Source organism: Amblyomma mixtum, chromosome 6 (genome assembly GCF_055824585.1).
Source record: "Amblyomma mixtum isolate Tamu chromosome 6, ASM5582458v1, whole genome shotgun sequence".
In the NCBI taxonomy this organism is placed as follows: Eukaryota; Metazoa; Arthropoda; class Arachnida; order Ixodida; family Ixodidae; genus Amblyomma; species Amblyomma mixtum.
Window position 1 is genome coordinate 77,675,890 of NC_143017.1, and position 26,315 is coordinate 77,702,204.

A 26,315-nucleotide genomic window follows, 5' to 3' on the forward strand; every position below is an offset into this window, starting at 1 on the left:
TGTTGAATATACTAATGAAAAGTCCAGAGTTTTTTTTAACGAGAAGTATTACCTTTGTGCAGATAACTAGATTTGCAACAAATTTGTTAGGCTCAAGCAACTGTACTTAGCGCCAGTGCGTTTTGAAAACAGCATTTTGTTAACGAGTAGAGTTAGAGTATGGTAATATAAGAGGGTAATAGTGAAGTTACGGAGAGAAGCAGACGAACAACACACTCTGCTGTTTAGGGGCATTCAGGTTTCTTATGGCGGGAAAAAACAGTTATAAGAAAGCAGTTTTTTTTCTTTTTGCCACCGGCTGCTACCCCCATTGCTCGACGATTTCGAATGATGTAACCTGTGCTCAACGTAGCAAATCGCTGTCTGTTGATGGAAAAGTTTTGCGGATGTGTTGGCTGTGAACGGGATTTTCTATTCGAAGAAAAAATACGTGGGTGTCACTGCGAGTTCACTGGCGGGAAAGAGTTCAGATGCGTAGAGTAACTGGCACACTGAGCAGTATCATCCCTAGAGCTGCGCTGCAGTGAAGGATGATTAATTTTTGTGATCGCATACATTATCAAAATAATTCAAAAATAGTTAGACGCTACTGCTCATCAACGATACTATCAGCTAGCTCCGTTTCACAAAAGTTTACCGACTGCTGTTGCAGAAATCAACCGTGGATGAACTGAATAAGTCGGTGGAGACTGTTCTGTCCTCAGTAAGCTGTATCTCAATAAATACAATAATGTTATTGCGCCTGCACTCTACTGCTCCTAATCAAGTCGCGGTTCAAATCCTTGAAAGTGAAGTATCTGGGCAGTATCTGGGGCTCTAACAGAATCGTTCTGAAGTCAGTGACATTGAGCATTACTCAAGACTCTTAAACATGAAAATACATACAGTAGGTTGGCACATAACTGCTAGGTCATTGAAGATCTCGTACTAAAATAAGCATCAACGCAAAAAATTCTGACGTGCTGGCAGTTGATCGTCTTCCGACCAAGCAAAGCCTAGAGTTCTGGTTAGGTTTGCTTCAGCCGCAGTTAGGAAGCAATAGGTGACATTTCGAAGGCACATTTGCTCCCGAGAGTAGGAGCGGATCCCTGCAGCCTATTTTCATAGCATTATTACTAGTTCTAACAGGAACCTTTTCTTGACAGCTCGCTAGTAGCACAAAGCCAACAAATTCAAATTTGTGTTGGAAGCTTCGAAATTTCCTCGTCCGTATTAACAAATCTGGGGACAAAGAAAAATTTATCTCAGCTATAGAAGACAGTTCCTCTGACTGTCTTGTTACTTACCCTTGAGTGGATTGAGTTATTTTAGGGCATGCATGAAAATGTACACGCGTGGTATTCGGAAGCATTGGCAGACTTTTAGTATTCATTAAATTTGCGAAAGCCTATTTGTTACATGCTTGAATTAACAGAAATTAACATTCAAGACTGACACCTACGTTCACCTTGGGTACGTACGCTAACTATTCATTTACTCGTTAAGCTGGAAGAGATGGAGACCTAACGATTTTTGTTCCCTACAGTTGGCGAGCTAATCCGTAAAATATTTCGTTTCTGTGCGCTGAGTACCTGACAACAGGAACAATTTTACGCGATATAAAAGTAATTTTGCCTGCAGCCTACAAGCAGGATACGTTGTTGGGCGAGTTGGTTCATGACGAAGGGAAGGTAAGTGCGCAAAAAGGACGATCACGAGACAGGAAGGGACGAGCGCAAACTTCAACTGATGTTTATTGGAAATTTAGGGCCGCCGCGGTGGCTCAGTGGCTATGGTGCTCGGCTGCTGTCCCGAAAGACGCGGGTTCGATCCCGGCCGCGGCGGTTGAATTTCTTTGGAGGAGAAATTCGAGGCCAGTGTACTGTGCGATGTCAGTGCACGTTAAAGAACCCCAGGTGGTCGAAATTTCCGGAGCCCTCCACTACGGCGTCTCTCATAGCCTTAGTCGCTTTGGGACGTTAAACCCCATAAACCAAAACCAAACCAAATTTAGGAAAGCTTACATACTTATTTTTTCCCTATTTTTTTTTGTAAGTACAGGCTCAAATCGGTATGCAAGCATTAATCGCATAAAAGCAAAAAAATACACACAAGGGGCAAATCATAGTAGGGTGACTTCGAGAAAACGCTTTTCACTATCGCAAAGATTGATTGACGTATCACTGATACAGTCTGCACCCCTTTTATCAATGTAATACTCTTCTAAAGTTCTCGTGCTGTTTTTCTCTGCACTTGCGCAGGATCTTCGTTTCTTTCAGTAACGGCTTGTATTTGTGAGCCAGGCAATGTTTTGGCAGGTAACGTGGATCTAGTTCCCGAACTGACCCTTTATGTTCAGCCAAGCGGATGTTGATGCAGCGGCCAGTCTGGCCTACGTATATCTTACGACATGATAGGGGGAATCCGATAACCACGCCTGTCTGGCAGTCCACATAAGGGTTTCTGTGTTTTACACTGCAGCCATTGCGTTTCTTCATGGTGGAAGTCTGGCCGATTCGAGCACATAGGCGGCTGAGCTTACAGGGCGCAGAAAACACCAGCCGGACGCCGTGTTTATTCCCTTCTTTGTTCAAGTTGTGAGCAGTCTTGTGGGCATAGGGGACTACGATTAGTCTGTATGAAACATTATCTGTATCAGTCTTTGGTTCAGGGGGTGCCTTTAAGTTATTTGCCATTCTTTTAGCCACTGCCTTAAAGACTTCGTCAGGGAAGCCAGCTTCCCGCAACCTTGATAAGAGCCGGTCGAAGCTTGACTGCATAGCATGTGTGCAGGATTTCCCTAGGGCATTTGCAATAAGTGGAGATCAAAGAACAAAACTTTGACTTGCACCTCCACAATTGTGGTCACCAGTAGCCGGCTAATTTCGCAGCTATCGCCCTCGTTTGAGGAACACGTGGTCCAGAGAATTTTGTCCCCAACTGTACCGGTAAAGAACTCCACCCCCCCTCTACTCAAGAATGAAAAAAAGTTACCTTTGATTGACCCCCGCCACCTGTAAAATACAGGGTCATGTGCTAACTGGTTAAACTAAACGCCGCCAAGGTGCGCTAGCACAATGTCCTTGCTTAGCTTTGTTTACCGTTTACTGAACATGAAAATTCGCGTTGCACTCAAATGTTTTTGTAGTCGTTCCTCGGCTTTGCTCTTGCGATAATCCTCCTGAGCTGCTCGTTGCGATTATAATCGTCCTTCCCTCTGGTCAGAAGACACTTGTACTCGCCTCTCTACCGCACGTTCCTCCGGCGCTTCATCATTCGCCTCCTCTTTCTGACATCTGCAGGTGCACATAACCGCGTTTCTTCCTCTTCATATGTTTCCGCATTGCACTTTTCAAGGTTATACTGTATTCGCCTCTCTGCTTCAGCTTTACGCCTCGCTATATCCACAGGATCAGTTGACTCACGTCGGCGCTCTGTTCATTTGCATTGTTGTTCAGCTCACCATGCAAGGGGTCGGTTTCGGAGCCTGTCTAAACATCGGCTTCATCCGCGATATATCGTATGACCTCTCTTCCTTCGCGTCTTCTTTCTGACATCTGCATGTGCACGCTGCCGCGTTTTGCGCTCTTCATCTTCTCACCCTCTCTCCATTTGGCTGCAGCTAGCTCGACACCCGCCTCACATTGGCTGCAGCTGGCGTGACGCTCCTCCGAGCTTACCCGAGTTACTCCAGGAAAGGCTGATTAAGCACCTCAAAAGCTGCCCTACCTTCGTAACACTGAGCTCCATGTTTCATTGCATCCTTTTTTCTCTCTATCTATTCAATTCTACGTTTTGTAATTCATGAGACCAGTAACAAGTATAATTGTGCTTACAAGTTTAGTATGACGGCCATCGGCGGCTGAATAACATTTTTGAAATTACGATTTGTGACTGTTACGTCGCACGTAACAGTCACCAATTATTTACTGAATGTAATCGTTATGATGACCTTGGTTGGACACAGCAGAATAGTGTGGGGAATGCATTCGCCCCTTCCCTCCACTTAGCCCAGGTTGATTGTCTGATGAAATGTGCTGCCTGCCTGCGTTGTTTTAAAGTCGGAAGGAAGGAGAAACAGCGAAGGCAGAGTCAATCTTCAACTACTCTTCCGAGAGGTAGCAGTGAAAGCGAAGAAAAACATGTCACCTCTAAGCACACAGTACTCGTCCTGTCGCTGTTTTCATCACTTTATTTTTGTTCCTTGGTTGAGTTAAATAATCCGAATGTGATTCTCATGGCGATGGACTTGATAGTTTCTTGTGAACGGGGCTCTGGAAGAGAAGCAGGAGGAAAGGAATATATTGGTCACAACAGAAAACAGTTCTGGAGCGTAGGGGATAATGCAAGTGTTCGAACGTCACAAGGGTACCGACTTGGCCTTCTGCTATTTTTAAAAAATTAAAGGCTACAATACCAGGTAAAACTGCAAAAAAAAACCATGTGGTACTCTCAACTTAGATCTATAGAGCATGTTTGGTCACAAAAGGTTGTTGAAATCAGTACACATCTATAAGTGCGAGTAGAATAAAAGCCATCGCTAAATTTCATGTTAAACCCTGGCTTTATGATCCTTCGTCTTACTTATTGCCTACGATCAAATTATATATCAGAAATGTTAGTGGTGCGCGGAAAGTACATTCTGAAACCAAATCGAGTGGGAAATGTCCAGTTTCTGTAACGAATCGATTACTAATAGTCGATCCAAAAAACAAATTCAATACGAAAATCGCGAAAGAACCTAATCTAAAACGAAACGAATATTTGCATGATTATTCGATTCTTTAGCGCACATTCCTGCAAAACGAAAATTCATGCAAAACGGTGAAGAGCTAGCGGCAGCTCAGTAAATCTTGTTAAAGGTGCAGCTGTTGGAAGACGCAAAAGTGATCTCCACTAAGAGGCACACAGCACTACGCGAGTGCGTGAACTCTGTTGCCATCATTTCATGCCTCTCGGAAAACTACATTTTGCTCGTGACGACGACGGTGAGTGAACTATGCGTCACATATCTCAGTGGCCTGCCATCATGATGATAGGGACTGCAGTTTTTAACCACGGCCTCCGGCATCAGGCACGAAGGCATGGTTTGCTGAACCTGCCTGAACCCTGTAGCGTCGCCCACTCTTGCAGCCGATATTATCATGAACGCCGCCACAAGAATAAACAGCTTTACGGAGCTGAACTCGTGGACGCATAGAGACAGAGTACAGTACTACGTCGGAGTGGTCCCAGTTTTTTAAATACCTACGGAAGAAAACTGCATTGCTCCCGGATCTAACTTTGTGTCTTTTATTCAACACCTTTTGCAGAAGACGAGATCGTCTTATATTTGTATTGAATTATTCTGAATATAGAGTTCTTTATATTCAGGTAGCAAATCTAAGAGGACAATATTGTTTTAGCTTTTCCAAAATTTTGAATAAACGCAGACCCCTGAAAAATAAGCAGTTTCACAACGCGCACGGCCACAGGAAATTCGCCTTTATACAGGCTAGTCTGATCAAAAAGTACGGAAGCTTTGCATTACAATAATGATATACAGGGCTGTGCTTCACGTTTGTGTGGTATGGTCCCTCTCGGCATATCAACGGCAATATCGCATAACTAAGAAACCAGTATGTTTGACATACTGCAAATAGGTACAAATTAAAAAAGTCTAAGTCGAGGACAAAAAGCTTGTTCACCACATTTCCTCAAAAGAAACCGATAGCTTTGCTATTAGCCGCTGGCTGGAGACCACACTTGTGTAGGTGAAAGCCAAAATTCATCTTCATAGGTGGTGGTCTCCAGCCGCCTGCTGATAACAAAGCTATCGGCTTCGTTTGAGAAAGGCTTCGTCCACAGGCTTTTGTCCCGACTGTATAGTATTTACGGGTTAAAGTTTCAAAAAACACAACGCACGCGCATTTCTCAAAGGCGTACTCACAAATTTATAAATCCTAGTAGAACACTCGCTCAACCGTAGAAGCCGCCGAGGTGGCCGCCGCCGTAGTGGCCTCCGTAGGAGCCGGCGTAGCTGCCGGCGTAGCTGCCGCCGTAGTGGCCGCCGAAGCCTCCGTGGCCGAAGCCTCCATGGCCGAGGCCACCGCCGTAGCCGAAACCACCGAGACCACCGCCGTATCCGAAACCACCGAGACCACCGCCGTAGCCGATAGCGGCAGCAACGGCGAGGACAACAGCGAGGACGGCAACGCAAAGCTGCAAAGTTGAAAGTGGGCAGAGTTAAAGAATCTACAAATATGTCCGCGAGAGAGTGGTATCTCCTAGGGAGTTTCGAAGCTGAATTCTTTTGCCTGCACACGCGGTCCTCTCGTAGAATCGAGCGAAGCGAGTTCGTGCAAGAGTAGCAGCCTGTATATGTGCAGCCGGCCTTATTTCAGAAAATGCAGCGTCAGTCTCAGTACAACATTTCGTTGCCTAATGCCTGACTCGATATTGAGCCGGACGAAAAAGCTGTATAACGTTCAGCGTTTTCAGTCAATGACCGTTGTGCACAAATTTTGCGAGGTCTTTGTATGGTAACTCCAGCTGCATTCAACAAGATGCTAGGTGACCTCATGCTCTAAGTCGCATTTGAACTCATGACGCACATTTACTCCGGTGCGTTGTGATGTAAAAAGCCTTTCTGGCGATTGCATGCTGATCGCTATGGAAGTTGGGGGCCTGCTATATATGAAATAGAAGAATTACATTTGTCGCGACACCTTAAATATTTTTAAGGTAATAAGATAAAGCAGTTATAGCCCACTGAAAAGTGCCGAGAAGAAATGGAACCTAAGTCAGGCTGGACTCATGTCTGCAGCTCTGCGCACAACCGGACTACAATAGCAGACACCGCGTGAGATCGAAGACGGTAATCCGACGGTTCCGCGACTGAATGCACGGTGTAAGACGCTCACCACGGCCTTCATTGTTGCGATGGCGGTCTTCGTTCGCAAAGGAGCGATCAAGTGCCTTCTGTTCCCGCTGCTTAGACTTATATAGTCCCCGACAAGTGGTAGCATCACTCAGTGACCGCCCTACCGCAACCTTCCCAGAGAGAGGCCTGTCCTGTCGGACCACACTGTGTCCATAACCTTGACGAGGTCGCCTAATTGTCAAGCACGACATCGACAATGTCTTACGTAAAACTATGCACAGAGTGGATTGTCGCTGCATAAGAATTATTTAGAACAGCCTGCATGTATAAATGCGAAGAAGACCAGAATATTTATTTGCTGTTCACGTGGGTTTTATACATTCTGCACGCATGCGTAGTCTTGCCGAGCAAGGCTGCGGTTCTTGCCTCCAGCTTTTTTTTTTCTTTAGGTTGTTGTACCCAATCATTAAGCTGAAAGAATTCATTTTCGTGGGATTTCAATAATACGCACTATCCTGCTGGCAAATGCTGAATTTTTTAAACAAAGTAAGTTCGACTTTTGCACAATAAACAAGATTTTCTACACGTTTAGCCGTCGCGGTGGCTGAGTTTTTATGACACTCGATTGCTGACACGAAAGATGGAAGTTAGATCCCGTCCGCGGCGGCTGCATTTCGATGAGGAAAAATTCTAGAGGCATTTACTGCGCATGTACTGTGCCCTTTCCTACGACGTCTCTCGCAGCCTGAGTCGCGTTTGGAAGTTAAGCCATCGGTAAACCACAAATAAATTTTCTACAAGTTTCCTTGGCGTCAAGGAAGATTATTTTATCGCTGGTGGTTTTTTCGCGCACGCCGTAACACAATTTTCATATAGTAAAACACGTTGCGGGGCTGGTTGGTAATGCATTTTCTTTCGTTCAAATTTAAGCAGCGCTAACTTTTAGGACGAAAACACAGAGGACACGACAGGACGGGCGCTGACTCCAACTATGTTTACTGAACACGTTTTTCGTGGAACATATGAGAAAAGACGACTGTGAGCGCATGCGCATCTGCGACTGACTACAGAAGGAAAGGCCAAGAAAACGGGACGGGGGCAAGAGTAAAGTGAGGTCGCTTTTTTTTTTCTTCTTAAAGATGACAGCAAAGGTAGATTAAGGTGAGCAGAACGCATTTCGTCCCTTATTTTCCAGAAATCTGAATTCTCTGACATGCAGGGAGACAGAGGTGGTGCTGAGACACAAGTCGCCTCTTGCCTTGATAAAAAATGCTTCGGATAATTTCCGAGCTAATCTATCCTTGCTCCAGGTTAGAATTTTGAGTTTGTCAAGCCGTGGCTCACAGTTCCGATCGTTGAGGTCCTTGCAAGAACGGCAATGGGCGGGTAGATTCAGGCATGATGAGTCTGATGCGTTTCCCGAAGTTCGTTTATGTTCCTTGGCACGTCCGTTAACACAATTCCCTATCTGGCCAACGTACATTTTGTCACAAGAAACAATCAGAACTGTGAGCCACGGCTTGACAACATCAAAATTTTAACCTGGAGCAAAGATAAATTAGCTCGGGAATTATCCGAAGCATTTTTTATCAAGGCAAGAGCTGACATGTGTGTCAGCACCACTTCTGTCTCCCTGCATGCCAGCGAAATCAGATTGCTTGAAAATAAGGGAAGAAATGCGTTCTGCTCACCTTAATCTACCTTTGCTGTCATTTTTGAGAAGAAAAAAAAAGCGACCTCACTTTACTCTTGCCCCCGTCTCGTTTTCTTGCCCTTTCCTTCTGTGGTCAGTCGCAGATGCGCATGCGCTCACGGTCGTCTTTTCTTAAATGTTCTACGAAAAACGTGTTCAAAAAACATAGTTGGAGTCAGCGCCCATCTTGTCATGTCCTCTGTGTATTTGTCCTAAAAGTTAGCGCTGCTTGAATTTGAACAATTTTCATGTGCCCGTGCGTTTGGGACTCAGCATTTCTGTTAACGAATCTAATTAGATTGCGGTAAAATAAATAGATAGTAGTAAAGCTACAGAGAGAAGTAAATGGACAACACTCTCCAGTGTATGAGCATTCAAGCGCCTTCTGGCGGGAAATAATAATCACAAAAGAGCTGTTGTTTTTTTGTTTTTTTTAAAGGTAGGGCGTTTTGCCCCCGACGACTATCCCCAATAATAGGCACGTCGAATGAAACAAAACATCTTGTGTTAAATGTAAAAAAACTCCCTAACTTTGGTCGGATAATTTCTGAAAACTGTTCTTTGTGAACAGAATTTTCACCGAAAACAAAAGATGGAAGGGTGTCAGTGGGCGTTCTCTGGCGGGAAATGATGGTTATGCACAGAGTAATTAGCACAGCGACCAAGGTTATCCCAAGCACTGATCTCCAGAAACGGATGGTTCATTGTCTTCATCGCATTCACTCTTAATTATTTATAAAAACAGCATAATAATTGTTGATAATTATTCATAACAAATCAAGATAACAATACTTCCCTGTCATAAAAGGTTAAGGAGCTGCCGCTGCTGATATCAACCATGGATGAACTGCAAAAAAGATTAGTGACAGTTCACTCTTCGATTAGTTTCATCTCAAACAAATATAGTATAAGATGTTATTGCCTGCGACGATGCTCAATATAAAAGTCTTCTCGGTGTTCTAGGAGCAACAGAAGCTACAGCTTGACAGTCTTCAGTTCAGGGTCAATGACTAGACAACGACCGTTTTTCACCCGTAACTCACCCGACCTCACGACCTTAGCTTTGGCTAACGTTCTCTTGCAAGTTGTCATCCATGCTTGGGACATATGGAACTGTCCAGTGAAACTAATCTCACTTAGGTCGGAGACACCGCGTAAGGCATCTCTAAAGTAGTGGCCAGCAGACAAACAGGGCAGTACAGTGCAATAAGTATTACTGGCGGCAGGCGCCGCGACAGTAGCTCGTCCTGAGGCCGATTTATCCATTACATCGGAGAGGATCGAAAAAGCGACCGTTCGATGCGCCGTCTTCGTCTTTCTCCACTGAGGCATGCTCGTTCGACTCGATTAAAGGGGGGCTTTTTGTGTCTTGTCCGACAGTGTACTTGTCTGCAGAGTAATATGTAAAGAGCACCCGGGGCCAATGAAGGGGCCACTCAATGCTGCCCTTACAGCGGAGCTTATGTGCCCCCGAATTTTTCTTTTTCTTCATGTTGTTGTACCTATAAAGTGGCTATTTTTTATATTGCTGATTGCCTTTCTTCCTTTCTCCAGAATGAAAAACAAGGTATAAGGTCGAAATAAGACATTCGTTCAAACAAAAACATAAAACATGGTATTTAGTGGATTGCATCGTCGCATTGCATGTTTCCACGAAATCGGACGCGTGGTTCTCGCCCTCTCGGCTTTGCTGTATATTTCTATACAGACGGTGTGACCAATCAGCCTGGATAGGTTCACCAGAAACTCCCGAAAGTTTCGCGTTCCCAGAGTATCTGTCATAGATCCCGAAGGAAGGCACCCTAGCTCTTCACTTGCACAGTGACAGACCTGTGGGAAGCCTATGAATGCACAGAGTGAGCTCAGCGGCTCGATGTCAGCCATTTCGTTAGAAAGCGATGCCAGTATTAACACTAGCAGAGACCGGCATGTATAAACACACGGCATATAAGCATAATGGCCAATAGAAGCAGATGGAACAAGGTTAGTCTGCCAATGAGCAGGCCACTGGACTAAATCCCAACCCTCACCATTAAAATAAGGCCACCAACCTTGGCCTGATTACGCAATCCCACCAGACCCCGTGTTTGGATCCGGGAGGCGTCTTCCCTCGTTCGGATATGATGTCGTCACAACCTGGCAATCGTTTTCTAAGCACCCTCCAAGATTAACGCAATGGCGTGCAATGGCACGATGGCGCAATGGCACGCGGTCGAACCCGCTTAGCAACTAGTTTGGTGGCTGCTAAGAGGTGTAAAGGGATAAATGTTAGCGTGCTAATGCGGTTGAAGTAAAAGATTTTGAGTGCGACAGCACAACTTAACACGGTGCTAACCAAGAATCTTGTGTGAAGCTTCGGAATAACCAGGTTGGCTAGGGTTAGTTCGGATGAGCATCGCGCAAGCTGTAGCCAATGGGAGGGTGATCTTGGACAAACCTCCGATAGCAAAAACCCATGTATAAATAAAATAAATAATGTCGCCACTGAGATTGGAGTGCGCTGCGGTGCGAATCGATCAGCTTCGCTGGCCATTCCAAGAGAACACTACGCCATCTCCGCAGCCGATCGTGCCTTGTGTTAAACCTATAGTGAACTAGAATACTATCTGAGTATTCTAGTTCACTATAGTTAAACCGCTGCAACATGCTATCGCGCTGTCCATTGCACATCATCGTCTTCATCAACTTCATCTCCTTCTTCTTCAAACCAGCACTGATGGGCTTCGACTTCTTGTCACTAAATGTGTGTACACCAATCTAAGGGTCACTATTGCACGGTAGACTGGATGTATTGTGTTTGTGCAGCTTACGGCGCACAAAACACAGCGAGCATTGCGTACGTCAGCTTACTTCGTACGGCCAACTGAACGTGTGTGCTGTTAGAAATATTCCCTAGGAACTGTTGCTGATTATTTTGGCACATGACTTGGTAGAGTAGTAGACATGAAATCTAACTGAACTATCATCGTCCCACTAATAAGCCTTTCTCTGTAATTGTTTCAAGGCTTGTCTATAAAACGGTAAAAGAAAATTACATTTTATCACATGATTTGCTTGTTCTTGGGGTTGCCTTCCTGCATTCCTTTCCTTGAAAACATTATCTGCATGGTCTGGCTCGTTTGACAAATGATGGTGAGCTGTACCTCACAGGCGCACGTATGAGATACACTTGATTTCATTCCCCCTCTACAGCTTTACTCACCTGTATGACCAACGTTGTTACCTTCACGCTATTACTGGTAGGCACTGGTAAACAACTCTACCCCGCTCTCCTCAAGAATGAAAAAAAGTTACTTTGTGTTGACCTCCGCCACCCGTAAAAACTGAGTCCTGTGTTAACTGGTTAAGCTACAGGCCGCTAGGTGCGCTAGCACTTTGCCCTTGCTTAGCTTTGTTTACCTTTTATTGAACATGGAAATTTGCGTTGCACCGAAATATGCTTGCAGTCGTTCTTCGGCTTTGCTCTTGCGATAATCCTTTTGAGCTGCTCGTTGCGATTCCAATCATCCTTCCCTTTTTTCTGAAGTCACTTGTAGTCGCCTCTCTACCGCACGTTCCTCCAGCGCTTCATCATTCGCATCCTCTTTCTGACATCTGCATGTGCACGTTACCGCGTTTCTTGCTCTTCATATGTTTCCGCATCCCCCTTATCAAGGTGATACCCTATTCGCCCCTCCGCTTGGGGTTTCCGCTTCGCTATATCCACTGGATCAGTGGACTCACGTCGGCGCTCTGTTCATTTGCATTGCTGTTCAGCTCACCATGCACGTGGTCGGTTTCGGAGCCTGTCTAAAGACCGGCTTCATCCATGATTTATCTCATTGTCTTCCTACCTTCGCCTCTTCTTTCTGACATCTGCATCTGCACGTAGCCCCGTTTCGTTCTCTTCCTCTTCACACCCTCTCTCCATTTGGCTGCCGCTGGCGCCACGCTCCTCCGAGCTTACCCGAGTTACTCCAGGAACGGCTGATTAAGCACCTACCTCAATGTGGTCCTAACTTCGTAACACCGAGCTCCATATTTCGTTGCATCCTTTTTTCTCTCTGTCGATTCAATTCTACGTTTTGTAACTGATGAGATCAGTAACAAGTATTATTATACTTACAAGTATAGTATAACGGCAGCTGGCAGCTCAATAACATTTTTGAATTTGATTTACTTGATTTACGTCACACATAACAGTCGCAAATTATTTACCGAATGCAATCGTTATGATGACCTTGGTTGCAGAGAGCAGAATAGCGTGTGGAATGCATTCGCCGCTTCCCTCCACTTAGCCCACGTTTGACCGTCGGATGAAATGTGCTGCCTGCCTGCGTTGTTTTCAAGTCGGAATGAAGGAGAACCACCGAAGGCACAACCATCCCTCTAACTAACCTTCGGAGAGGTAGCAGTGAAAGGGAAGAAAAAAATGTGAAGTCTCAAGCACACAGTACTCGACATGCCGTTGTTTTCATCAGTTTATTTCTGTTCGTTGGTCTTGTTAAATAAGCCTAATGTGATTCCCATGGTGGTGGACTTGATAGTTTCTTGTGAACGGGGCTCTGGAAGAGGAGCAGGAAGAAAGGAATATATTGGTCACACCAGGAAACAGTTCTGAAGCGTAGGGTTAGTAGTGACGATGACGATGAGAGAACTAGGCGTCACATATCTCAGTTGCCTGCCATCATGATGACAGGGACGACAGTTAGGAGTCATGGCCTCCGGCATGAGGCATGAAGGCAGGATTTGCTGAACCTGCCTGAACCCTGTAGCGTCGCTCACTCTTGCAGCCGATATTTTTGAGCATCATGAACGAAGCCACACGAATGGAAAGCTTCCCGGCGCTGAACGCGTAGACATATGGAGGCAGAATACAGTACTACATCGGAGTGGTCCCAGTTTTTGAAGCAGCTATCGAAGAGAACTGCGGCGTGCCCGGTTCTAACTTTGTGTCTGTTATTCAACAACTATTGCAGCAGATGCGATCGTATTACATTCGTATCGAATAATTCTAAATGTAGACTTCTTTTCATTCGTGCAGGATATTTAACAGGACCACATTGATTTCGCTTTTCAAAAATTGTGAATATTCGCATACCCCTAAAAAAAATAAGCAGCTTCACAACGCGCACGGCTACAGGAAATTCCCATTTATACAGGATTCAAAACTATGGAAGCTTTGCATTACAAGAATGATGTATATTGCGGTGCTTGACGTTTTTGTAGTAGTGTTCGGCTCGGCATATCAACGGCAATACCTCAAACTAACTAAGAAACCAATATGTTTGATATACTGCAAATAGGTGTAAATTAAAAAAGTCTAGAGTCGAGGACAAAGTTTGTGTACTACGTATTCGACAAAAGAAGCCGATAGCCCTGCTATTAGCCGCCGGGTGATAACAGAGCTGTCGGCTTCGTTTGAGGCTGGCTTGGTCCACAAGCTTTTTTCCAGACTCTACAGTATTTACGGATAGAAGTTTCAAAACACAGAACGCACATGCATTTCTCAAAGGCATACTCACAAATTTATAAATCCTAGTAGAACACTCGCTCAACCGTAGAAGCCGCCGAGGTGGCCGCCGCCGTAGTGGCCTCCGTAGGAACCGGCGTAGCTGCCAGCGTAGCTGCCGCCGTAGTGGCCGCCGAAGCCTCCGTGGCCGAAGCCGACGCCGCGGCCGAGACCACCGCCGTATCCGAAGCCACCGAGACCACCGCCGTAGCCGAAACCACCGAGACCACCGCCGTAGCCGATGGCGGCAGCAACGGCGAGGACAACAGCGAGGACGGCGACGCAAAGCTGCAAAGTTGAAAGTGGGCAGAGTTAAAGAATCTACAAATATGTCCGCGAGAGAGTGGTATCTCCGAGGGAGTTTCGAAGCTGAATTCTTTTGCCTGCACACGCGGTCCTCTCGTAGAATCGAGCGAAGCGAGTTCTTGCAAGAGTAGCAGCCTGTATACGTGTAGCAGGCCTTATTTCAGAAAAAGCAGCGTCAGTCTCAGTACAACCTTTCGTTGCCTAATGCCTGACTTGATGTAGAGCCGGACGAAAAAGCTGTATAAGGTTCAGTGTTTTCAGTCAGTGACTGTTGTGAACAAACTTTTTGAAATCTTCGCACTGTAATTTCGGCTACAGTAAACAAGTTGCTAGGTGGCCTCATGCTCTATATCGCTCTTGAACTTACGATGCGCATTTACTCCAGTGCGTTGTGATATAATGAGCCTTTCTGCGAATTGCATACTTATCACTGTGAAATTTGGGTGCCTGTTATGCATTAAATAGAAGAATTACATTTGTCGCGACATCTTAAACACTTTTAAGGTAATAAGATAAACCACTTATAGCCCACAGAAAACTGGCGAGAAGAAATGGAACTTAAGTCAGGCTGCACTCATGTCTGCAGCTCTGCGCACAACCAGGCTACAATAGAAGTCATCGCGTGAGTTCGAAGACGGTAATCCGACGGTTCCGCGACTGGATGTGCGGAGTACGACGCTCACCACGGCCTTCATGATTGCGACTGTGGTCTTCGTTCGCAACGGAGCGATCAAGTGCCTTCTGTTCCCGCGGCGTAGCCTTATATAGTCCCCGACAAGTGGTAGCATCGCTCAGTGACCGCCCTATCACAACCTTCCCCGAGCGAGGCCTGTCCTGTCGCACCACACCGTGTCCATAACCTTGACGAGGTCGCCTAATTGTCAAGCACGACATCGACAATGCCCTACGTAAAACTCTGCACAGTGTGCATCGTCGCTGCATACGTAGTATTTAGATCAGCCTGCATTTATAAATGCGAAGAAGACCAGAATATATATTTGCTGTTCACGTGGGTCTTTATGCATTCTGCACGCATGCGTATTCATGCCGAGCAAGGCTGCGAAGGTTCTTGCCTCCAGCTTTTTTTTTTTTAGGTTGATTTACCCAGTCCTTAAGCTCAAAGAGTTCGTTTTTGTGAGATATTAAAAATACTCACTATCCTACTGCCAAATACTGAATTTTTTAAACAAAGTAAGTTTGCCTTTTGAGCAATAAACAAGATTTTCTACAAGTTTAGCCGCCGCGTTGGCTCCGTTTTTATGGCGCTTGGTTGCTAAACCAAAAGATGCGGGTTCGATCCCGTGCGCGGCGGCCGCATTTCGATGGAGGCAAAATTATAGAGGTCCGTGTACTGTGCTTGTACTATGCCCTTCACTACGACGTCTCTCACAGCCTGAGTCGAGTTCGGGCGTTAAGCCATACTATAGTCCTTCAAAAAAGCATTGAAGGACTATGGCCATACTAAACCATAAACCAATTTTCTGCAAGTTTCTTTAGTGTCAAGGAACTTTGGTTCAAGGAACGGTTGGAAGTTCGTTTGGACTGCAGGCGGAAAAATACTTGCCCGTAAAGAAGGACATGGGTCGGCTATTCAAATCGCTAGTCACGCGGACCTGGCCCTGATTACTGCATAAGAATAGCAAGCGAAACACCAGCAAACACACCAGCACACTACAGGCTAAGCATCTGTAGCTACTATAGCACCCAGGAATTCAATAACCAGCACAGCAACAGAGATAGTACTTTTTCCGCAATGCATGTGAACATTCGAAGTATCAAAAAGAAGAGTGACGATATAACTACGTTTCTCGAACCGTTCAAAATCAATTATGACATCCTGGCCTTTTCCGAGAGATGGATTACAACTCGTGGTGATGCACCACTTTTCTCCGGCTGCATTCCTCGGCATGTATATCGCGAACACAAGAGAGTCGGAGGAATTTCTGTATATTTTAAGGAAACACTCACGTATGAAATATTACAAGATTTCTCATTTATATCACCAGGTACTGAATGCCTAGGAGCACGAGTTGGGAAGTTTGTGATCTTAGTTGTGTATCGTCCTCCAATGGGGCACAGAAGAAACTTCTTGCAATTTCTTGACACGTTTTTTTCCTTCGTTGGTACAAAACAATATTCGTGCGTTATTCTCGGAGATATAAACATAGATCCTTCTTCCAATGACTTGCACGCCAGCGAACTAAAGACTCTGTTTTCTACATAGGATTCCGAAAACAGCATACGCATGCCAACAAGAATAACTACACATAGTGCAACACTGTTAGACTTATGCGTAACAAATTTAGAACCCCATGAATTTTATTCTGGAGTGCTCTCATCTGACTTGAGCGACGACTTGCCATTATTTTTTGTTGCGGTAGCCCAAAAGAAAACCAGGAAAGAGCCGGATGCGTTGCTTCATACGCGTCGAAAAATCACTGATGAAACTCTGCAGTGCTTTGCCCGTCTGATAGAAAGAGTTCACTGGAGTGAAATCTATAAACAAAAAGACGCTAACAAAGCCTTCGATATATTATTCACCTTGTTACGTTCCTCGTATGATGTGGCATTTCTAGAAGAAAACGTCATTTCTCGTAGAAACAAAAAATTCCAAAAACCATGGATGAATTCACTTCTTTACAGTCGCATAAAAACAAAGGACAAAATGTACACGAATTTTTACACAAAAGAGACCCAGGTTTATTTTTGAAATTTAAAAAGTACCGGAACGCACTAACATCCGATCTGAAGAAAGCTGTGGGAATCCTGGCTTTCCGCCGTTGCCTTTGCGCGGCTGTGCCGGCTTCCCGCGTTGTTTCTCTTCTTTCCCTTGCTCCCGCCTCAGGCGGTGGAGAGGCGGCTAGGTGACTAATCACTGTCATTTGGCCTCAGCTCCGCCCCGGCTCCCCAACGGCCTTTGCCATTGGCGCCTTTTGGCGGGAATTCGGGACCCGCTTTGGGCGGCCGCGCACCGCGCGACCGTCCGAGCGGGGCCCGGAGAGAGAAATCCCTCCGAGACAGCGTAAGGTGCGTACTACTGTTTGTCCGTGCCGGCCTTTGCCTTTCGGACCTGTGCTTACTAGAGCTCGCCCGCACGTGTCCTCTGACCTGCAGCGGCTCGAGCCTGTCCAGCGGGGTCCAGCGACCTCCGACAGGCGTACCTTGCGTTGATTGCCCACTCTCTCTCGCAACCGGCCCAACGGTCGACACGAGAGAGAGATCACAGCACTGCCGCGGGGACATTCTCCTGCAGCGGCGTGCTAGCGGCGCGCATTGCTCAAGTCGCTTCGTGCGCGCAGCGGAGCCTTGCTCCTCGCGCGCCCCCGGGACGGGGTGACTATTGAGTGCGTGTGTACTGCTGAAGGACGACGTGAATAAACGTCTCCTTTGTGTACTTGGAGGCCTATTTCTTTGCGGCGAATCGCTCTCCTCCCAGCGGAGGTTGAGTGCACCGCATCGGTGTCCCAGTGTGTGTGTGGTGACGGCTGATCGGGGTCCTTGGCTCGCGCGAAGCTCGAACCCACGGTGGGTGGTGGCCTGTGTCCACGTAGAAACCCACAAAGCTAAGTAAGAATAATTCCATAATAAATTCGATAGCATAAGAGGGAATCCTAGAAAGGTGTGGGATGCAGTAAATACACTCACTGGAAGAACTAAAAAGTGTTTAAACATTACTGAAATCACCATTGATGGCAAGACTGTGCGATGCTCTCGCCAATGCTATGAACATGCATTTTATTAAAGTAGGCTCGAATGCCTGTACAACAATGAAGTGTACTGATCAGTTCAAAACGGTTCTATTCAAAACTAATATATGGGATGATGGTGTGGGGAACCACAACAAAAGGTAATTACAATAAGCTCATAATACTGCAGAAAAAGATAATACGTTGTTATTAAAATTATTATGGACGTTACCAGCTCCTATAAACTTCTCCCTTGTTCATAAAATATAAAATGCTGAAGGCCGACCAGCTATACTACTATAAACTACTTCAGTTCGTACAACTCCGGAAGCTGCACATTTGCGACAGGGAAGAAAACTCTACTTATCCTTTCCGACACAATCAAAGACGCATGCCAAAAACCAGAACAAATTATGGTAAACAAACAGTTCCTTCTCAAATGGCTTCGATTCTTAATAAACTTGAAGGTAACTTGAATTTCACATCTAGTATTAGCACATTCAAAAAGCACATTAAAGATGTCCTAATAATATCAGGTGTTTTGCATTGGGAGTGACGAGTACTTATGACATGCATACACAGGATGTATCCTTCTCTTGCACCATGGTTTTTCACTTTATTTTTGTTATAAGTGTCCTTCAATGTATGTATATTGAACAAAATCTCTGTATAATATTCTTGCATATTATTCTACGTATCATACTGTGTTAATGTTGTGATTACAATGGCATAATTTATCCACGTTATTTTGATTATGTGACTTACCTTCTTGTTATGCTCAAATTTGTATTGCACTTCCGTCGACTGCAGAGGGACAGAGGCCTCGTCAGGCGCCACAGCCTTTAGCCTCTGCCCCTGCAGCAGATTCTGTAACTGCTCTGCTCAAATAAATCTTGTCAATTTCAATTTCAATTATTTGATCACAGATGGCTCTGTTGCGCACGCCGTAAGACTGATGTGCCCGGACATTGATGTGCCCGTGCGTTTGGGATTGGGCATTTCTATTAACGAATCTAGTTAGAGTGTGGAAAAATAAGTAGGTAGTAGTAAAGCTACAGAAAGAAGTAAACGGGCAACACTCAGCTGTGTACGAGCATTCTAGCCCGATCTGGCGGGAAATAATAGTCACAAGAAAGCTGTTCTTTTTTTTTTTTTGGTTGCCTCCGACTGCTATCTCCATAATAGGCCATGTCGAATCATACGGCTTGTGTTAAATGTAAAAAACTCGCTGACTTTGGTCGGATAATTTGTGAAATGTGTTGTTTCTGAACAGAATTTTCACCGCAAAAAAAAAAAAAATGGAAGAGTGTCACTGGGAATTCTGTGCAGGCAAATGATGGTTTGCACCGAGCGACCAAGGTTATCACCTTGGCACGGTGGTTAAGGTTATCCCAAGCACTGCTTACCAGAAAAGGATGGTTCATTGTTGTCATTGCATTCACTTTCTTAATTATTCATAAAAATTCGTATTTATCATTCATAATTATTCATAAAAAATCAAGATGCCATAGTTTCCTGACATAAAAGGTTGAGAAGCTGCTGCTGCTGATATCAACAATGGATGAACTGCAAAAATGAATAGTGTCTTCCATTAGTTTCATCTAAAACAAATATAGCAAGATGTTATTGTCTGAAACCCTGCTCAATATAAAAATCTTCTCGGTGTTCTAGGAGCAACAGAAGCTTCAGCTGGACAGTCTTCGGTTCAGGGTATATCACCAGACAACAACGATTTTTCACCTGTAACTCACCGGACCTCACGACCTTAGCTTTTGCTAACGCTGTCTTGCAAGTTGCCATCCATACATGGGACATCTGGAACTGCCCAGTAAAACTAATCTCACTTAGGTCGGAGACACCGCGTAAGGCATCTCTAAAGTAGTGGCCAGCAGACAAACACGGCAGTGCAGTACGACAAGTATTACTGGCGGCAGGCGCCGCAACAGTAGCTCGTCCTGGGACCGATTTATCCATTACAGCGGAGACCCTCGAATACGCGACCGTTCGGTGCGCGGTCTTCGTCTCTCCCCACAGAGGCATGTTCGTTCGACTTGATTAAAGGGGGGCCTTCTGTGTCTTCTCCCACAGTGTAAGTGTCTGCGAAATAATATGCAAATAGCACCCCGGGCTACGGAAGGAAGGCATTAATGCTACTCTTACGGCTGAGCTTATGTGCCCCCGATTTTTTTTTTCGTCGCGTTGTTGTACCTAGCAGCGCGGCTATTATTTATATTGCTGACTGTCTTACTTCTTTACTCCACAATGTTAAAACAAGGTATAAAGTGAACGTAAGGCACTCGTTCAAACAAAATCATAAAACATGGCCTATTGGGATTGTATCGTCGGATTCCACGTTGCCACGAAATGGGACGCTTGGTTCTCGCCCTCTCACCGGAAACTCCCTAAGGTTTCGTATTTCCATACTGTCTGTCATTGATCCCTAAGGAAGGCATCCTAGCCCTTCACTTGCACAGTGACAGGCCTGTGGGAAGTCTATGAATGCACATGATGAGCCCAGCGGCTCGATGTCAGCCATTTAGTTAGAAGCGATGCCAGTATTAACACCAGCAGAGACCGGCGTGTATAGGCACACGGCATATACGCATACTGGTCAATAGAAGCACACGTAACAAGTTTAGTCTGCCAATGATGAGGCCACTGGACCGGGTACCAACCCTCACCATTAAATATAAGGCCAGCAATTTGTGCCTGATTACGCGATCCCATAGACCCCTACTTTGTATTCGAAAGGTCTCTTCCCTCATCCGGATATGACGTCGCAACAACCTGGCAATCGTTTTCTGAGCACCCACCAAGATCAGTGCAATGGCGTGCAATGGCACGATGGCGCAATGGCACGCAGTAGAACCCGCTTAGCCACCAGTATGGTGGCTACTAAGAGGTCTAGCCCGGTTAAATATTATGCCAAGCATATTAACGTAGGTTTCGGGCCTTCGCGCGACGCCCGGCGGTGGCCACCATTGACCTTCAAGTGACCTTCAAGTAGGTCACGTGACATGACGTCACGTGAAGACGTCACACCGGCTGCAGATGGGGCCTCATATCGCGCCGTCGGACGTCGCCCGGCGGAGGCCTCCACGCTTCGGTTCGCGCTTCGGCGCCACCATCGCTGCATCACGTGATATGTGACGTCACGCCAGGGATGAGGCGGCGCGCGCCCGCCGTCGCGTCAGTCTCTGTGCGCGCAACCGCGCCAGCGTCTTTGCGCCGGTCGTGTATGCGGTCAAGATGCCTCCAAACGCTACGGACATGCTTCGCATCCACTGGGCTTAACCTTGATAAGCCTCCAATTTTTAGCATGCTAATGCGGTTGGAGTAAAAGATTTCAGTGCGAAAGCACTGCTTAACTTGGTCCCAACCAAGAATCTTGTGTGAAGCTTCGGAGTAACCAGGTTGGCTAGGGTTAGTTGGGAGGAGCGGCGCGCAGGCTGCATCCAGTGGGAGGAAGCTCGGGTAAATTCGGATGAGAGTCGCGCCAGTTGTAGCCAATGGGAGGGTGATCTCGGCCAAACCTTCCGTAGCAACAGCCCATGTAGAAATAAAATAAATATTGTCCCGATTGAGTTTCGAATGCGCGGCGGTGCGAATAGATCAGCTTGGCTGACCATTGCAAGAAAACACTACGCTATCGTCGCAGCCGATCGTGCCTCGTGCAACATACTATCGCGCTGTGCATTGCACATCGCCGTCTTCATCAACTTTTTAAGCATGAAATGCTTTTAGCTCCCGTTGTCGGCAGTGTGGTGACGTCACGCCGAGACCGAGAGCCATCATCCGGGCACTGAAATCCACTCATCCGGGCACGGGCACTGAAATCCACTCATCCGGGCACTGAATTCCAGTCATCCGGGCACTGAATTCCAGTCATCCGGGCACTGAATTCCAGTCATCCGGGCACTGAAACGAGAACATCCGGGCACCGTACGAGACTTAACGAGATTTAACGAGACTCTCTAAGCCCTCCTACGCGACAGGCATGCAAGCGCCGGTTGGTCTCCAAACGAGACAAAAAATAACTGCTGCCAGTGCCTTCTCAATGTTTATCAAGATATCAGTGGAGCTGTGGGTTTGATAATGCACGGAATTATAATTTCCGATTTCTAATAACGCGTGCAAAAAGCACATAAATGCCACGTTACACTTCGTTCTCATACGTGATCTCTTAGGGTCTTCGCGCATCGAAGCAAAGCCGCGCAGGCGCACAGGGGCCCGGGGGAGAAGCGCTGCGTTCAAAGGGCAAGACATCGCGCCGAACGGGTGGTGGCGTTCCCCCCTTTACGGTGCGGTTCGGGTGTCCACCGAGATGACAGAGAATTACTGCGCCATTTCCTTTCCTCAAAAAAAAACCTTGCGTTCAAATGGCAAGGCATCGCGCTGAACGGGTGGTGGCGTTCCTCCCTTCCTGTACGGTGCGGTTCGGGTGTCCACCGAGATGACATTAGGCCCGTAAACATTTCATGCTTACTCTACTCTCGGTTACGGGAGAGGCAGAGATTTTTTTTTCTTCTTCTTCAAACCAGCTTTGACGTCTTGTCACTAAATGTGCGTACACCCATCTCAGGGTCGCTATTGCACAGCACTGTGAAATTATTGTGTTTGTGCAGTTGACAGCGCACAAAGCGCAGCGAGCAGCCCATGCGCAAGCTTACTCCATACGCCCAACTAAATGTGTCAATTGTTAGACGAATTCCCTAGGAAATGCAGCTGATTCTTTTGGCACTTGACTTGGTAGAGTAGCGGACGCGAGATCTAAAAGAACTATCATTGTTGCACTAATATCGCTCTCTCTGTAATTGTTTCAAGGCTATTCTATAAAACGGTAAAAGAAAAGTACGTTTTAGTACATGCTGTGCTTGTTCTTGGGGTTGCCTTCCTGCGTTTCCTTTCCTTCACCACATTATGTGCATGATGTGGCTTGTTTGACAAATGATGCTGAGCTGTACCTCACAGGCGCACCTGTTACACTTGATTTCATTCAACTCTACATGTTTATGCACCTCTATGGCAAATGCTGTTACTTTCACGCCATTACTATTAGGTACTGGTAAAGAGCACCACCCCGCGCTCCTCTGACGGTTCCGCGACTGGATGCGCGGAGTACGACGCTCACCACGGCCTTCATGATTGCGACGGTGGTCTTTGTTCGCAACGGAGCGATCAAGTGCCTTCTGTTGCCGCAGCGTAGCCCTATATAGTCCCCGAGACGTGATAGCATTGCTCAGTGACCACCCTTTCACAGCATTCCTCGGGGCGGGCTGTCCTGTCGCACCACACCGTGCCCATAACCTTGACGGGGTCGCCTAATTGTCAGGCACGACATCGACATTGCCCTACGCAAGGCTTGGCAGAGTGGATGGTCGTTCAATAAGCAGCAATTAAAGCAGCCTGCATGTATAAATGCGAAGAATACTATGATATTTATTTGCTTTTAGCGCGGGTCTTTGTGCATTCTGCGCGCATGCGTATTCGTGGCACATGGTAACTAGCGCTAAAGACAACGACAGAAGAGAGACGGACACCACGAACGCTAGCGTCTACTGGTTTTATTCCAGACAGACACATTCAATATTTGGGCAAAAAAATACAAAAGATCACACCCTAAAGTGCATGTGCAATGGCACCTCCCGGTTCAGGAATTGTAATTCTTTCGATGACACTGATGAGGATGGGTTGCTTACGCACGACTGTCGTTCCATGTAAATGAGGAAGGCTTCCAGTATGTCACGTTCCTTATGATCTGAACTTGAAAAAATGACCCATGTCTGATTATATATCGGAGCACATTTATCATCACACCGTTTGGAATGTGCCGCCAATTATCTCGAACCTGATAGTGCTTCGACAGCCAGCCTGTGCTCCATTAGCCGAATATTGATACAACGGCCAGTTTGGCTGAACTTTTGTCTCTCAAGCACACAGTACTCTGTATGTCATAGTTTTAGTAACTTTATTCTTGTTTCTTGGTCGAATTAAATAAGCCAATGATTGTTCCGATGTTGGTGGACTTGATAGTGTCTTGTGAATGGGGCTCTGGAAGAAACATGGGAAGAAAAGAAGATTGAGGCCACAGCAGAAAACAGTTTTGAAACGTGAGGCTTCTTGTAACGACATGAAAGTGTCTCGGGTACCTGCTTCACCCGTTGCTGTTTTCTTGTATCACCCGTTGCTGTTTTCTTGTGCATTAAGAACTGGTGGAACTCTGACTGACCTGCCGTTAATAGATGATGATAATCGTCATCAACCTGACTACGCCCACTGCAATACAAAGGGCTCTCCAATATCTCTCCAAGTAACTATGTCCTGTACCGGCTACGGCCACCCTATCCCCGCGAACTTCTTAATCCCATTCATTCACCTAAGTTTCTGCCGCTCTCTGCTGCGCTTCCTCTTAGATGGTGATTGGACGAAATGGGTCAGAATCAGTGTGCACATCTAAGTGTAAGTAGAATGAAAGCCATCGTTAAATTTGGTGTAAAATCTGGCTTTCTGACCGCTCATCTTGATGCTTTCCTAAGAGCAGTTTCTGAATAAAAGATGCAAATCGAAAACGCGCACGGCTACAGGGAATTCGCTTTTATACAAATTAGTCTCATGCAACGCATGCGAAAGCTTGCATTCAAGAGCTATAAGTACATTCAAAAGGGTCGTGCTTGACTTCTCTGTAGCCTTGTTCCGCACCGGTATATTGATGGAAATACCTCATAAAAATATCAGCCAGCTGTAAGTTTGATACACTGCAAATGGCTGTAAGTTCAAAGCCAGTACAGTTTTTATAGGTTAAATTTCAGAAAACATGGGGGGGGGGGGGAGGCGCTCCTTGTTCAAGCGCGTACTCACAAATTTATAAATCCTAGTAGAACACTCCCTCAGCCGTAGAAGCCGCCGAGGTGTCCGCCGCCGTAGTGGCCTCCGTAGGAGCCGGCGTAGCTGCCAGCGTAGCTGCCGCCGTAGTGGCCGCCGAAGCCTCCGTGGCCGAAGCCTCCATGACCGAGGCCACCGCCGTAGCCGAAGCCACCGAGACCACCGCCGTAGCCAAAGCCACCAAGACCACCGCCGTAGCCGAGACCACCGAAGCCACCAGCGGCAGCAACAGCGAAGACAACAGCGAGGACAGCAGCGCAAAGCTGCAAAGTTGAAAACGGGCAAAGTTATAGAAACGTAGATATACGAAAGTCAGTGGCATCTCCTAGCGCTACAGGAGTTCTAGAAATGGAGTTTAGAAGCTGAGTTCTTTATGAACGAATACAGAGTCCGTAAGTCTGTGTAACCCTCACTCTCCCAAGATTTTTTTCAGCCCATAGTCGGTTTAGTATTCAGGAAGATATAAATGTTCTATAAAGTTGAACTTTTCCAATTTATGAAACTTGTGAAAACATTTTGCGAGGAATTCGTACTCAACCTCCAGCAGCAGCCATCCAGAGGCGGAAGGCGTAATTCTCTTCATTCTTTTACTTTTTATGCTCATTTTTTGCTGCTTCTTATAAAACGAGCACTTCCACTGATTGCACATTTGCGTTTACGGATGACATGAGCCTTTCATGCAACTAAGATGAAATTTCTGTCTGTCACTAGTCACTGAATCTTTTTAAGCTACTAAGGATGCACTTATGCCTGGCACTCAGCGCCTAATCAGGCTACAATGGCAGACATTGCATGAGTTCGAAGACAGTAATCCGACGGTGCCGCGACTGGATGCACGAAGTAGGGCGCTCACCACAGCCTTCATGGTTGCGACGGTGGTCTTCGTTCGCAAGGGAGCGATCAAGTGCCTTCTGTTCCTGCAGCTTAGCCTTATATAGTCCCCTGCAGCTGGCAGCAGTCGCTAACAGTGGCTACCCTTTCACAGTGAAAGCAGCCTTCCTTGCCGGCACGCGCCGTTCTACCGGACTCCGCCGTGCTCTTGACCTTGGGGTGGTTGCCTAATTGTCAGGCACGACATTGACAATTCCCTGCGTAGGACTCTGCAAAGGCCATCGATGTCCGTTGCATAAGCAATATTTAGATCTGTCTGCATACAAAAATGTGAAGATGACCGGAATATTTATTTGCTTTTAGCGCTGGTCTTTGTGGATTCTGTTCGCACACGTATTCGAGCCAAGCAGCGATGCGAAAGAAGCGATCTTGCCTCTTCCTTTTTTTTTGCAATGATTTTTCTTATCAATCTTTTTAGTATTTGTTGCAGTAATATTTTAATCATTCAGGATTTAGCTGACAGGATGGTTGGAAAGAAAACGACGTGAGTGGTGAGGCCGTGACGTAAATGTGGTAGTCTGGTCT

General features: G+C 46.2%; 2 long non-coding RNA genes across 4 annotated transcripts; both read right to left on the minus strand.

Annotated features, from left to right (window-relative positions):
* Positions 1 to 4,153: 4,153 nt before the first annotated feature.
* LOC149339457 (uncharacterized) lies at positions 4,154 to 25,870 on the minus strand. Of its 2 annotated transcripts, XR_016283797.1 has the most exons (4): positions 25,753 to 25,870; positions 25,074 to 25,162; positions 5,909 to 6,079; positions 4,154 to 4,253 (listed from the first exon to the last, which is right to left on the minus strand). It is a non-coding gene; the product is annotated as an uncharacterized LOC149339457 (long non-coding RNA). The 2 variants fall into 2 exon arrangements; XR_016283796.1 differs by lacking the exons at positions 4,154 to 4,253; positions 5,909 to 6,079 and adding an exon at positions 23,969 to 24,068 and having other exon boundaries at positions 24,876 to 25,162.
* Positions 13,009 to 23,179, minus strand: LOC149339458 (uncharacterized). Of its 2 annotated transcripts, none has more exons than XR_016283795.1 (3): positions 23,149 to 23,179; positions 14,039 to 14,313; positions 13,009 to 13,078 (listed from the first exon to the last, which is right to left on the minus strand). It is a non-coding gene; the product is annotated as an uncharacterized LOC149339458 (long non-coding RNA). The 2 variants fall into 2 exon arrangements; XR_016283794.1 differs by lacking the exon at positions 23,149 to 23,179 and adding an exon at positions 15,015 to 15,075.
* Positions 25,871 to 26,315: the final 445 nt, after the last annotated feature.